At 44.2% G+C, this 13,034-nt stretch overlaps 1 non-coding gene across 1 annotated transcript; it reads right to left on the bottom strand.

The window, feature by feature from the left end:
* Positions 1-258: 258 nt before the first annotated feature.
* On the bottom strand, positions 259-331 carry trnar-ccu (transfer RNA arginine (anticodon CCU)). Its single transcript has one exon. It is a non-coding gene; the product is annotated as a tRNA-Arg (tRNA).
* Between the last annotated feature and the right edge of the window lie 12,703 nt (positions 332-13,034).

The following is a 13,034-nucleotide window of genomic DNA, read 5'->3' on the forward strand; positions in this document are numbered from 1 at the left end:
ACTCACAATCCATGGCTTAGGAGGCCAGTGTCTGAGGCCACTGGGGTACTGTGTAAACAGTATGACCAATACGAACTGTTGGAAGAGGTCAAAAAAATGTATAATGGAACTGAGACATGCCCATGAAACGACACATTTAAAAAAAAAAATTTTGCACTTAAAATCTAAAAAGAAACTTTTTAGCAGAGGATGGTTTCGATCCATCGACCTCTGGGTTATGGGCCCAGCACACTTCCGCTGCGCCACTCTGTTTCTACCCACCCCAGATGGGACTTGAACCCACAATCCCTGGCTTAGGAGGCCAGTGCCTTATCAATTAGGCCACTGGGGCACTGTTTACCTTCTGCAAACAGTACGAACTGATAGAAGCAGGAAAAACAATCGCACTGAGAGAAGCAAATGAAATGTAGCTTTCTAATTTCTGTTTGCGTTTCATTTTTAAAAACAAACTGTTTAGCAGGAGATGGTTTCGATCCATCGACCTCTGGGTTATGGGCCCAGCACGCTTCCACTGCGCCACTCTGCTGTCAGCCACTTAAGAAAAGACTAGAACTCACAATCCATGGCTTAGGAGGCCAGTGTCTGAGGCCACTGGGGTACTGTGTAAACAGTATGACCAATACGAACTGTTGGAAGAGGTCAAAAAAATGTATAATGGAACTGAGACATGCCCATGAAACGACACATTTTTTTATTTTTTTGTTTGCACTTAAAATATAAAAAGAAACTGTTTAGCAGAGGATGGATTCGATTCATTGACCTCTGGGTTATGGGCTCAGCACACTTCCACTGCGCCACTTTGCTCTCAGCCACTTAAGAAAAGACTAGAACTCACAATCCATGGCTTAGGAGGCCAGTGTCAGGCCACTGGGGTACTGTGTAAACAGTATGACCAATATGAACTGTTGGAAGAGGTCAAAAAAATGTATAATGGAAATGAGACATGCCAATGAAACAACACATTTTTTAAATGTTTTGTTTGCACTTAAAATCTAAAATTAAACTGTTTAGCAGAGGATGGTTTCGATCCATCGACCTCTGGGTTATGGGCCCAGCACGCTTCCGCTGAGCCACTCTGCTCTCAGCCACTTAAGAAAAGACGAGAACTCACAATCCATGGCTTAGGAGGCAAGTGTCTTAGGCCACTGGGGTACTGTGTAAACAGTATGACCAATACGAACTGTTGGAAGAGGTCAAAAAAATGTATAATGGAACTGAGACATGCCAATGAAACGACACATTTTTTAATTTTTTTGTTTGCACTTAAAATCTAAAAATAAACTTTTTAGCAGAGGATGGTTTCGATCCATCGACCTCTGGGTTATGGGCACAGCATGCTTCCGCTGCGCCACTCTGCTCTCAGCCACTTAAGAAAAGACTAGAACTCACAATCCATGGCTTAGGAGGCCAGTGTCTTAGGCCACTGGGGTACTGTGTAAACAGTATGACCAATATGAACTGTTGGAAGAGGTCAAAAAAATGTATAATGGAACTGAGACATGCCCATGAAACGACACATTTTTTATTTTTTTTGTTTGCACTTAAAATCTAAAAAGACACTGTTTAGCAGAGGATGGTTTAGATCCATCGACGTCTGGGTTATGGGCCCAGCACGCTTCCTCTGCGCCACTCTGCTCCTAGCCACTTAAGAAAAGACTAGAACTCACAATCCATGGCTTAGGAGGCCAGTGTCTTAGGCCACTGCGGTACTGTGTAAACAGTATGACCAATATGAACTGTTGGAAGAGGTCAAAAAAATGTATAATGGAACTGAGACATGCCCATGAAACGACACATTTTTTTTTTTTTTGCACTTAAAATCTAAAAAGAAACTTTTTAGCATAGGATGGTTTCAATCCATCGACCTCTGGGTTATGGGCCCAGCACGCTTCCGCTGCGCCACTCTGCTCTTAGCCAATTAAGAAAAGACTAGAACTCACAATCCATGGCTTAGGAGGCCAGTGTCTTAGGCCACTGGGGTACTGTGTAAACAGTATGACCAATACGAACTGTTGGAAGAGGTCAAAAAAATGTATAATGGAACTGAGACATGCCAATGAAACGACACGTTTTTTAAAATTTTTTGTTTGCACTTAAAATCTAAAATTAAACTTTTTAGCAGAGGATGGTTTCGATCCATCGACCTCTGGGTTATGGGCCCAGCACGCTTCCGCTGAGCCACTCTGCTCTCAGCCACTTAAGAAAAGACTAGAACTCACAATCCATGGCTTAGGAGGCAAGTGTCTGAGGCCACTGGGGTACTGTGTAAACAGTATGACCAATACGAACTGTTGGAAGAGGTCAAAAAAATTTATAATGGAACTGAGACATGCCAATGAAACAACACATTTTTTAATTTTTTTGTTTGCACTTAAAATCTAAAAATAAACTTTTTAGCAGAGGATGTTTTCGATCCATCGACCTCTGGGTTATGGGCACAGCATGCTTCCGCTGCGCCACTCTGCTCTCAGCCACTTAAGAAAAGACTAGAACTCACAATCCATGGCTTAGGAGGCCAGCGTCTTAGGCCACTGGGGTACTGTGTAAACAGTATGACCAATACGAACTGTTGGAAGAGGTCAAAAAAATGTATAATGGAACTGAGACATGCCCATGAAACGACACATTTTTTATTTTTTTTGTTTGCACTTAAAATCTAAAAAGAAACTGTTTAGCAGAGGATGGTTTAGATCCATCGACGTCTGGGTTATGGGCCCAGCACGCTTCCTCTGCGCCACTCTGCTCTTAGCCAATTAAGAAAAGACTAGAACTCACAATCCATGGCTTAGGAGGCCAGTGTCTTAGGCCACTGGGGTACTGTGTAAACAGTATGACCAATACGAACTGTTGGAAGAGGTCAAAAAAATGTATAATGGAACTGAGACATGCCAATGAAACGACACGTTTTTTTTAATTTTTTGTTTGCACTTAAAATCTAAAAATAAACTTTTTAGCAGAGGATGGTTTCGATCCATCGACCTCTGGGATATGGGCCCAGCACGCTTCCGCTGAGCCACTCTGCTCTCAGCCACTTAAGAAAAGACTAGAACTCACAATCCATGGCTTAGGAGGCAAGTGTCTGAAGCCACTGGGGTACTGTGTAAACAGTATGACCAATACGAACTGTTGGAAGAGGTCAAAAAAATGTATAATGGAACTGAGACATGCCCATGAAACGACACATTTAAAAAAAAAAATGTTTTGCACTTAAAATCTAAAAAGAAACTTTTTAGCAGAGGATGGTTTCGATCCATTGACCTCTGGGTTATAGGCTCAGCACGCTGTGACGGCCCTGAATTTTTCTGAACCGTCTCAGTGCAGCTCCTTCCAATAGGGCGCTTTCCCTTTAATTCCCAATTAAATAGCCAGCATCAGCTGCACGAAAGTGGGGTTGTGATGGAGACGTGCATGAGGATGTGTTCAACCCTCAGTTCCGAAGCATCTCTATTCCGTTTGTTTTGTTGGCGTTAAACGTGTGTTTTGTAGCCTAAGAGAGTGTACCCAGGATCGGATCCACTCTTTGCGTCCCTGGACTACACCTCTCCGTTCTTCGTGGCCTTTCTCCGTGGGAGATCTATTGGCGGATTGGATTGTCTGACTGACCGACTGACTACCACCTTTTTGTATACGGTATTTCATTTGTTTGGATGTGATGTATACTGTGATTTGTGTAGTTAGTGGTAGTTGAGGACTTAATTAAGAGTTGATCCGCTTTAAGGTTCTGTGGTAAAGTAATTGTTATATTGATTGTATGTTTAATACTGGGTTTACGCTACACGGAACGAACGGACAAACATCGCGTGACAAAAGTCACTTGAGTTCACTGAACTCCTTTACCGGGCAGGACTCTTTTAGGCCCGAGGTACAGGACATTTCTGGAGGAACCAGAACTCATTGTGATATTATTATATATGTGTGTAATCATTGTTGTTGCTAATACAACCCACGCAACAGAATATAATTGTTTTTGAAGTTCTTTTCAATGTTTAAGGGTTTATGAAAAGTTTATTTCCATCCTGACTTTTACATACGTCCTTTGTATTGGTGTAGACTTGACGGACCAGATGGGACTCATTCCCACCCAAACTAAAAGGAGAAACTAATGTTTTCTCTGGTAGGCACAACCTACCTGGCACCCCTATAAATAATAACCTCAAGTCAAAACCGTTACATAAAAATGGCACCCCAGATGGGACTTGAACCCACAATCCCTGGCTTAGGAAGAACTCCTTGCCACATTGAGGAATGTGTTGCATGGGACAGCTCGAGACTGGTGGGATGTGGCACGTCTCACCACTACCTCCTGGGCTGACTTTGAGGCCAAGTTTTCCTCTGCATTTCTATCTGAGGACTACACAGATGAATTGGCAGACAGAGTCAGAAATCGAGTACAAGGAGAGAAAGAGAGTATCCGTGACTTTGCATACGGTTACCACTCCCTGTGCAGAAGGTGGAAACCTGGCATTGAGGAGGAAGAGGTCATTAAATTGATCTTGAAGAACATCAACCCACTACTAGCCAGTCAACTCCGAGAACGAGTCACCACTGTCGATGGACTGGTTCGCTTGGGACAGCAGTTTGAGAAGGACAGAGAATGCCAACAGCAATATGACCAGAGAAAGAAACAGACACCCAAACAGTTACCCAAGACAGACCCTCAACAACAGCCAGAGTCTCCAGCCAAGACCCCTCTCATGTTTTGTTGGAGATGTAGCCAAAAGGGACATTCTTCAGCTACATGTCCAAGACCGTATCAAGTAAACCCTTCCAGAAACCACAAATCACAACAGGCCAACACACCTAACTCTCTTCGCAGCAATGACCATCCTTCTCTGGGTGCTTTAACCAGAGCTGAAACCCCAAGAGTCACTGCCTACGCCCCCCCATCGACATCCCCTTCCTTTCAGTTAATACCGCACCAACTGGTGTTACCCCTGTCCATAGGCCCATGGACAGGAAGAGCCATCTTGGATACCGGGTCATCCTACACACTGCTCAATGAGAAACTGTGGAAGGAGGTTAACGGTCCACAATACAACTTGAAGCCGTGGACAGAAGGTCCACTCTATCTGGCTGATGGTGAGGCTAGACGACCCCTTGGATGGAGTGAGGTAGAGTTCCGCCTGTGTAACCGCTCCTATATGATTCCTTCTGTTATCCTACAAACCAGGAACCTTGCTTTTCCTGTCGTGTTGGGAATTGATTTCATGTACTTCAGTGGTGTCCAGATTGATATCGCACACAATTGCTACTGGTTTCCATACAATCCGAGCGAGAAGCATTTCTTCCAATCAGAAGCTATGAAGTTACATGATTGGGGTTCAAATGTGGCAGTCTTCTCTGCCATTGCTCCGGTACCACTAACCCTCGATAATCCTTCTGACGATCTCCTTTTACAAGCTGTGAGAAGAGCTCAGCTGGAACAGCCAGAGGAGTTAAGGCTGTTGGAACAGCTGCAGAATAATGCTGATGTATGTACTTCAAAGCTGGGACGCACCAGGCTCCTGAAGCACAAAATATTCCTTACACAGGAAATGCCGATCAAGCAAAAGCCATATCGTTTGTCCCCAGCGAAGCTAATCATCCAAAAGGGACTCATAAATGATATGTTAACCCAAGATATAATAGAACGTTCCTCCTCTCCCTGGGCTGCTCCTGTTGTCCTCATCCCAAAAAGACTGGTGGTCTTAGATTTTGTGTGGACTATAGGAAGACCAACAATGTTTCCCAGACTGATGCCTATCCTCTTCCCACCATCCATGAGATCCTGGAGTCATTGTCTGGCGCTGTTGTGTTCACTACCCTTGACCTCAATAGTGGTTATTGGCAGGTTGAGATGGACCAGGAAAGCAAGGACAAGACTGCGTTTGTCTGTGCCGAGGGCTTGTTTTCCTTTAAGGTGATGCCCTTTGGATTAAAGAATGCCCCTGCCACTTTCCAAAGACTCATGGAGATTGCGTTAGGTGAGCTCAAAGGGAAGATCTGTTTCGTCTACCTGGACGATATAATTATCTACTCTCAGAACAGAGAAAGACACTTTCAAGATCTTCAAGCAGTGTTGGACAAGCTAAGAGAAGCTGGTCTGACCTTAAATATGAAGAAGAGCAACTTCTGCCAAACCTCCCTGAAGTTCCTTGGCCATATTGTGTCTTTCGACGGCATTCATGTGGATCCTGAAAAGACAAAGGCTGTACAAGACTTCCTGTGCCAACCACACTCAAGGCCCTTCAACGGTTCCTTGGTATGGCTGGATGGTACCATCGGTTTGTGTCGAACTTCTCCCAGGTGGCAGAACCCCTCAACGCGATGAAGCGAAAAGGAGCGAAATTCCAATGGACGGCAGAGTGCCAGACTTCCTTTGAAACCCTGAAACGACATCTCGTCACACCTCCCATTTTAGGTCATCCCAACTTTGATTGCCCTTTTGTTGTTTACACTGATGCAAGTGATGTTGGACTTGGTGCTGTCCTAGTCCAACAGACTGGACTTGGCACTGAAGAAGTGCTAGCGTTCGCCAGTCGGACATTGAATGGAGCAGAACGGAACTACTCCACAACAGAGCAAGAGTGCCTTGCAGTGGTCTGGGCTTTGGAAAAGTGGAGGTACTACTTGGAGGGAAGACACTTCACTGTGGTCACTGACCATTCCTCCCTTGTGTGGGTGTTCAAGACCAACAAACCAAGCACCAGACTCATAAGATGGGCTCTACGGTTGCAAGAGTTCACATTTGCAGTGGAATACAGGAAAGGAAAATACAACACTGTTCCAGATGCCTTGTCCAGAGCTCCTACTTGTGATAACGGTGGCCCTGATCTTACATGTGCTACTGTCCTGTCAAGCAGTCGAGACTCGCCCAAAACAGACTTTCCCATCTCTGATGAGGCAATATGGAAAGCTCAACAGGATGATCCAGAAGTACAGGCTTTGTACCAGACTATCCTGGAAGATGGAGAAAAGATGGTCAATCCTACCACAAAGCTGACCATCATTGAAGATAAAGTCTACCGAGTCGTACAACTACCTCACAGAACACTCTACCAAATGTACATACCGGACACTCTACGCCTACAACTGCTTCAACATTTCCATGAAGACCCATTAGCTGGTCATTTGGGCAGGTTCAAAACCTACAAGCGGTTGCAAGCGTTACTCTACTGGCCACATCTGAGCATGGATGTGAAGTCACACATCCGAAATTGTCAGGTTTGTCAAATGTACAAACCAGAAGGTAGAAAGCCTGCTGGCAAGTTGCAGCAAACGGTGGTTACCCGACCTTGGGAAATGTTAGGAGTGGATTTGATGGGTCCATTTCCTAGAAGCTCCAATCAGAATGTGTACATACTTGTTTTTGTTGATTACTATTCAAAGTGGGTGGAACTCTTTTCCCTGCGTCAGGCCACAGCAAGGACCGTCTCTAACATCCTTACGAAAGAGATCCTGACTCGCTGGGGAGTGCCTGATTACATCCTGTCTGATCGAGGTTCCCAATTTGTCTCTGATCTCTTTGAGGAGACCTGCCAAAGATGGAACCTGAGGCAGAAGTTGACCACGGCCTATCACCCACAGACCAATCTCACTGAGAGAGTAAATCGAACCTTGAAGACAATGATTGCTTCCTATGTAGGGACCCAGCACAAACACTGGGACAAGCACCTTCATGAGTTTCGATTTGCCCTGAATTCTGCTGTGCAAGAGTCCACTGGAGTCACACCTGCAGAGCTGAACCTAAGTCGTCCTCTCCGAGGACCCTTGGATATGGTGCTACAGCCCCAGCAGCTTACTCCAGACGCTGCTTGCTATGACCAGGTAGGCCATCTCCATGACTTGAGAGCTCTTGTCTCAAAGAACATGATCCAGGCTCGACTCAAGCAGAAGAGAAATTATGATAAGAACAGACGAGACATGCAGTTCCAGCTTCGTGATCGGGTGTGGCTTCGCTCTCATCCTTACTCGAAAGCTGAACAATTCTTCTCGGCCAAGCTCGCTCCTAAATGGCAAGGACCATATAGGATTGTGGAGCAGATGGGCCCTTTGAACTACCGAGTGGTGAAAGAGGACACAGGTGAAGATATGCGCATCGTCCATGTCTCACGCCTTAAGGCCTGTTACCCCTCGGCTGAGGAATTGGAGCGATTGAGCGCCGCAAGGTCCTGGATATCTTTGAAGAGGATAGTGAGGATACTTTTCTCGGATTCCCAGACCCAGAAGTCTCGCACCTTAAGGCCTGTGACTCCTCAGCTGAGGAGCGTGAGCTCCAAAAAGTAATGAATCTTTTTGTAGAGGAAAGTGATGAGGAGACCTTTCTCGGTTTCCCGACCAAGATGTGCCTTCCAGGGCAATGGTCGGCTTTTTCCAGGGGAGGGGTGTGTGACGGCCCTGAATTTTCTGAACCGTCTCAGTGCAGCTCCTTCCAATAGGGCGCTTTCCCTTTAATTCCCAATTAAATAGCCAGCATCAGCTGCACGAAAGTGGGGTTGTGATGGAGACGTGCATGAGGATGTGTTCAACCCTCAGTTCCGAAGCATCTCTATTCCGTTTGTTTTGTTGGCGTTAAACGTGTGTTTTGTAGCCTAAGAGAGTGTACCCAGGATCGGATCCACTCTTTGCGTCCCTGGACTACACCTCTCCGTTCTTCGTGGCCTTTCTCCGCGGGAGATCTATTGGCGGATTGGATTGTCTGACTGACCGACTGACTACCACCTTTTTGTATACGGTATTTCATTTGTTTGGATGTGATGTATACTGTGATTTGTGTAGTTAGTGGTAGTTGAGGACTTAATTAAGAGTTGATCCGCTTTAAGGTTCTGTGGTAAAGTAATTGTTATATTGATTGTATGTTTAATACTGGGTTTACGCTACACGGAACGAACGGACAAACATCGCGTGACAAAAGTCACTTGAGTTCACTGAACTCCTTTACCGGGCAGGACTCTTTTAGGCCCGAGGTACAGGACATTTCTGGAGGAACCAGAACTCATTGTGATATTATTATATATGTGTGTAATCATTGTTGTTGCTAATACAACCCACGCAACAGAATATAATTGTTTTTGAAGTTCTTTTCAATGTTTAAGGGTTTATGAAAAGTTTATTTCCATCCTGACTTTTACATACGTCCTTTGTATTGGTGTAGACTTGACGGACCAGATGGGACTCATTCCCACCCAAACTAAAAGGAGAAACTAATGTTTTCTCTGGTAGGCACAACCTACCTGGCACCCCTATAAATAATAACCTCAAGTCAAAACCGTTACAACGCTTCCACTGCGCCACTCTGCTCTCAGCCACTTAACAAAAGACTAGAACTCACAATCCATGGCTTAGGAGGCCAGTGTCTTAGGCGACTGGTGTACTGTGTAAACAGTATGACCAATATGAACTGTTGGAAGAGGTCAAAAAAATGTATAATGGAACTGAGACATGCCCATGAAACGACACATTTTTTAAATGTTTTGTTTGCACTTAAAATCTAAAAAGAAACTTTTTAGCAGAGGATGGTTTCGATCCATCGACCTATTGGTTATGGGCCCAGCAAGCTTTCGCTGCGCCACTCTGCTCTCAGCCACTTAAGAAAAGACTAGAACTCACAATTCTTGGCTTAGGAGGCCAGTGTCTTAGGCCACTGGGGTACTGTGTAAACAGTATGACCAATACGAACTGTTGGAAGAGGTCAAAAAAATGTATAATGGAACTGAGACATGCCCATGAAACGACACATTTTTTAAATGTTTTGTTTGCACTTAAAATCTAAAAAGAAACTTTTTAGCAGAGGATGGTTTCGATCCATCGACCTATTGGTTATGGGCCCAGCAAGCTTTCGCTGCGCCACTCTGCTCTCAGCCACTTAAGAAAAGACTAGAACTCACAATTCTTGGCTTAGGAGGCCAGTGTCTTAGGCCACTGGGGTACTGTGTAAACAGTATGACCAATACGAACTGTTGGAAGAGGTCAAAAAAATGTATAATGGAACTGAGACATGCCCATGAAACGACACATTTTTTAATTTTTTTGTTTGCACTTAAAATCTAAAAAGAAACTTTTTAGCAGAGGATGGTTTCGATCAATTGACCTCTGGGTTATGGGCTCAGCACGCTTCCGCTGCGCCACTCTGCTCTCAGCCACTTAAGAAAAGACTAGAACTCACAATCCATGGCTTAGGAGGCCAGTGTCTTAGGCCACTGGGGTACTGTGTAAACAGTATGACCAATATGAACTGTTGGAAGAGGTCAAAAAAATGTATAATGGAACTGAGACATGCCCATGAAACGACACATTTTTTTTTTTTGTTTGCACTTAAAATCTAAAAAGAAACTTTTTAGCATAGGATGGTTTCGATCCATTGACCTCTGGGTTATGGGCCCAGTACGCTTCCGCTGCGCCACTCTGCTCTTAGCCAATTAAGAAAAGACTAGAACTCACAATCCATGGCTTAGGAGGCCAGTGTCTTAGGCCACTGGGGTACTGTGTAAACAGTATGACCAATACGAACTGTTGGAAGAGGTCAAAAAAATGTATAATGGAACTGAGACATGCCAATGAAACGACACGTTTTTTTAAATTTTTTGTTTGCACTTAAAATCTAAAAATAAACTTTTTAGCAGAGGATGGTTTCGATCCATCGACCTCTGGGTTATGGGCCCAGCACGCTTCCGCTGAGCCACTCTGCTCTCAGCCACTTAAGAAAAGACTAGAACTCACAATCCATGGCTTAGGAGGCAAGTGTCTGAGGCCACTGGGGTACTGTGTAAACAGTATGACCAATACGAACTGTTGGAAGAGGTCAAAAAAATGTATAATGGAACTGAGACATGCCCATGAAACGACACATTTAAAAAAAAAAAATTTTGCACTTAAAATCTAAAAAGAAACTTTTTAGCAGAGGATGGTTTCGATCCATTGACCTCTGGGTTATGGGCTCAGCACGCTTCCACTGCGCCACTCTGCTCTCTGCCACTTAAGAAAAGACTAGAACTCACAATCCATGGCTTAGGAGGCCAGTGTCTTAGGCGACTGGGGTACTGTGTAAACAGTATGACCAATATGAACTGTTGGAAGAGGTCAAAAAAATGTATAATGGAACTGAGACATGCCCATGAAACGACACATTTTTTAAATGTTTTGTTTGCACTTAAAATCTAAAAAGAAACTTTTTAGCAGAGGATGGTTTCGATCCATCGACCTCTGGGTTATGGGCCCAGCAAGCTTTCGTTGTGCCACTCTGCTCTCAGCCACTTAAGAAAAGACTAGAACTCACAATTCTTGGCTTAGGAGGCCAGTGTCTTAGGCCACTGGGGTACTGTGTAAACAGTATGACCAATACGAACTGTTGGAAGAGGTCAAAAAAATGTATAATGGAACTGAGACATGCCCATGAAACGACACATTTTTTAATTTTTTTGTTTGCACTTAAAATCTAAAAAGAAACTTTTTAGCAGAGGATGGTTTCGATCAATTGACCTCTGGGTTATGGGCTCAGCACGCTTCCGCTGCGCCACTCTGCTCTCAGCCACTTAAGAAAAGACTAGAACTCACAATCCATGGCTTAGGAGGCCAGTGTCTTAGGCCACTGGGGTACTGTGTAAACAGTATGACCAATATGAACTGTTGGAAGAGGTCAAAAAAATGTATAATGGAAATGAGACATGCCCATGAAACAACACATTTTTCAAATGTTTTGTTTGCACTTAAAATCTAAAAATAAACTGTTTAGCAGAGGATGGTTTCTATCCATCGACCTCTGGGTTATGGGCCAAGCACGCTTCCGCTGCGCCACTCTGCTTGAACCCACCCCAGATGGGACTTAAACCAACAATCCCTGGCTTAGGAGGCCAGTGCCTTATCCATTAGGCCACTGGGGCACTGTTTACCTTCTGCAAACAGTACGAACTGATAGAAGCAGGAAAAACAATGTGTACTGGATGGCACTGAGAGACGCAAATGAAATTTAGCTTTCTAATTTCTGTTTGCGTTTCATTTTTAAAAACAAACTGTTTAGCAGAGGATGGTTTCGATCCATTGACCTCTGGGTTATGGGTTCAGCACGCTTCCACTGCGCCACTCTGCTCTCAGCCACTTAAGAAAAGACTAGAACTCACAATCCATGGCTTAGGAGGCCAGTGTCTGAGGCCACTGGGGTACTGTGTAAACAGTATGACCAATACGAACTGTTGGAAGAGGTCAAAAAAATGTATAATGGAACTGAGAAATGCCCATGAAACGAAACATGTTTTAATTTTTTTGTTTGCACTTAAAATCTAAAAATAAACTTTTTAGCAGAGGATGGTTTCGATCCATCGACCTCTGGGTTATGGGCCCAGCACGCTTCCGCTGAGCCACTCTGCTCTCAGCCAGTTAAGAAAAGACTAGAACTCACAATCCATGGCTTAGGAGGCCAGTGTCTTAGGCCACTGGGGTACTGTGTAAACAGTATGACCAATATGAACTGTTGGAAGAGGTCAAAAAAATGTATAATGGAAATGAGACATGCCCATGAAACAACACATTTTTTAAATTTTTTGTTTGCACTTAAAATCTAAAAACAAACTGTTTAGCAGAAGATGGTTTCGATCCATCAACCTCTGGGTTATGGGCTCAGCACGCTTCCGCTGCGCCACTCTGCTCTCAGCCACTTAAGAAAAGACTAGAACTCACAATCCATGGCTTAGGAGGCCAGTGTCTTAGGCCACTGGGGTACTGTGTAAACAGTATGACCAATATGAACTGTTGGAAGAGGTCAAAAAAATGTATAATGGAAATGAGACATGCCCATGAAACAACACATTTTTTAAATGTTTTGTTTGCACTTAAAATCTAAAAATAAACTTTTTAGCAGAGGATGGTTTCGATCCATCGACCTCTGGGTTATGGGCCCAGCACGCTTCCGCTGAGCCACTCTGCTCTCAGCCACTTAAGAAAAGACTAGAACTCACAATCCATGGCTTAGGAGGCAAGTGTCTGAGGCCACTGGGGTACTGTGTAAACAGTATGACCAATACGAACTGTTGGAAGAGGTCAAAAAAATGTATAATGGAACT

This window comes from Oncorhynchus keta, unplaced genomic scaffold, assembly GCF_023373465.1.
Source record: "Oncorhynchus keta strain PuntledgeMale-10-30-2019 unplaced genomic scaffold, Oket_V2 Un_contig_550_pilon_pilon, whole genome shotgun sequence".
Classification (NCBI taxonomy): Eukaryota; Metazoa; Chordata; class Actinopteri; order Salmoniformes; family Salmonidae; genus Oncorhynchus; species Oncorhynchus keta.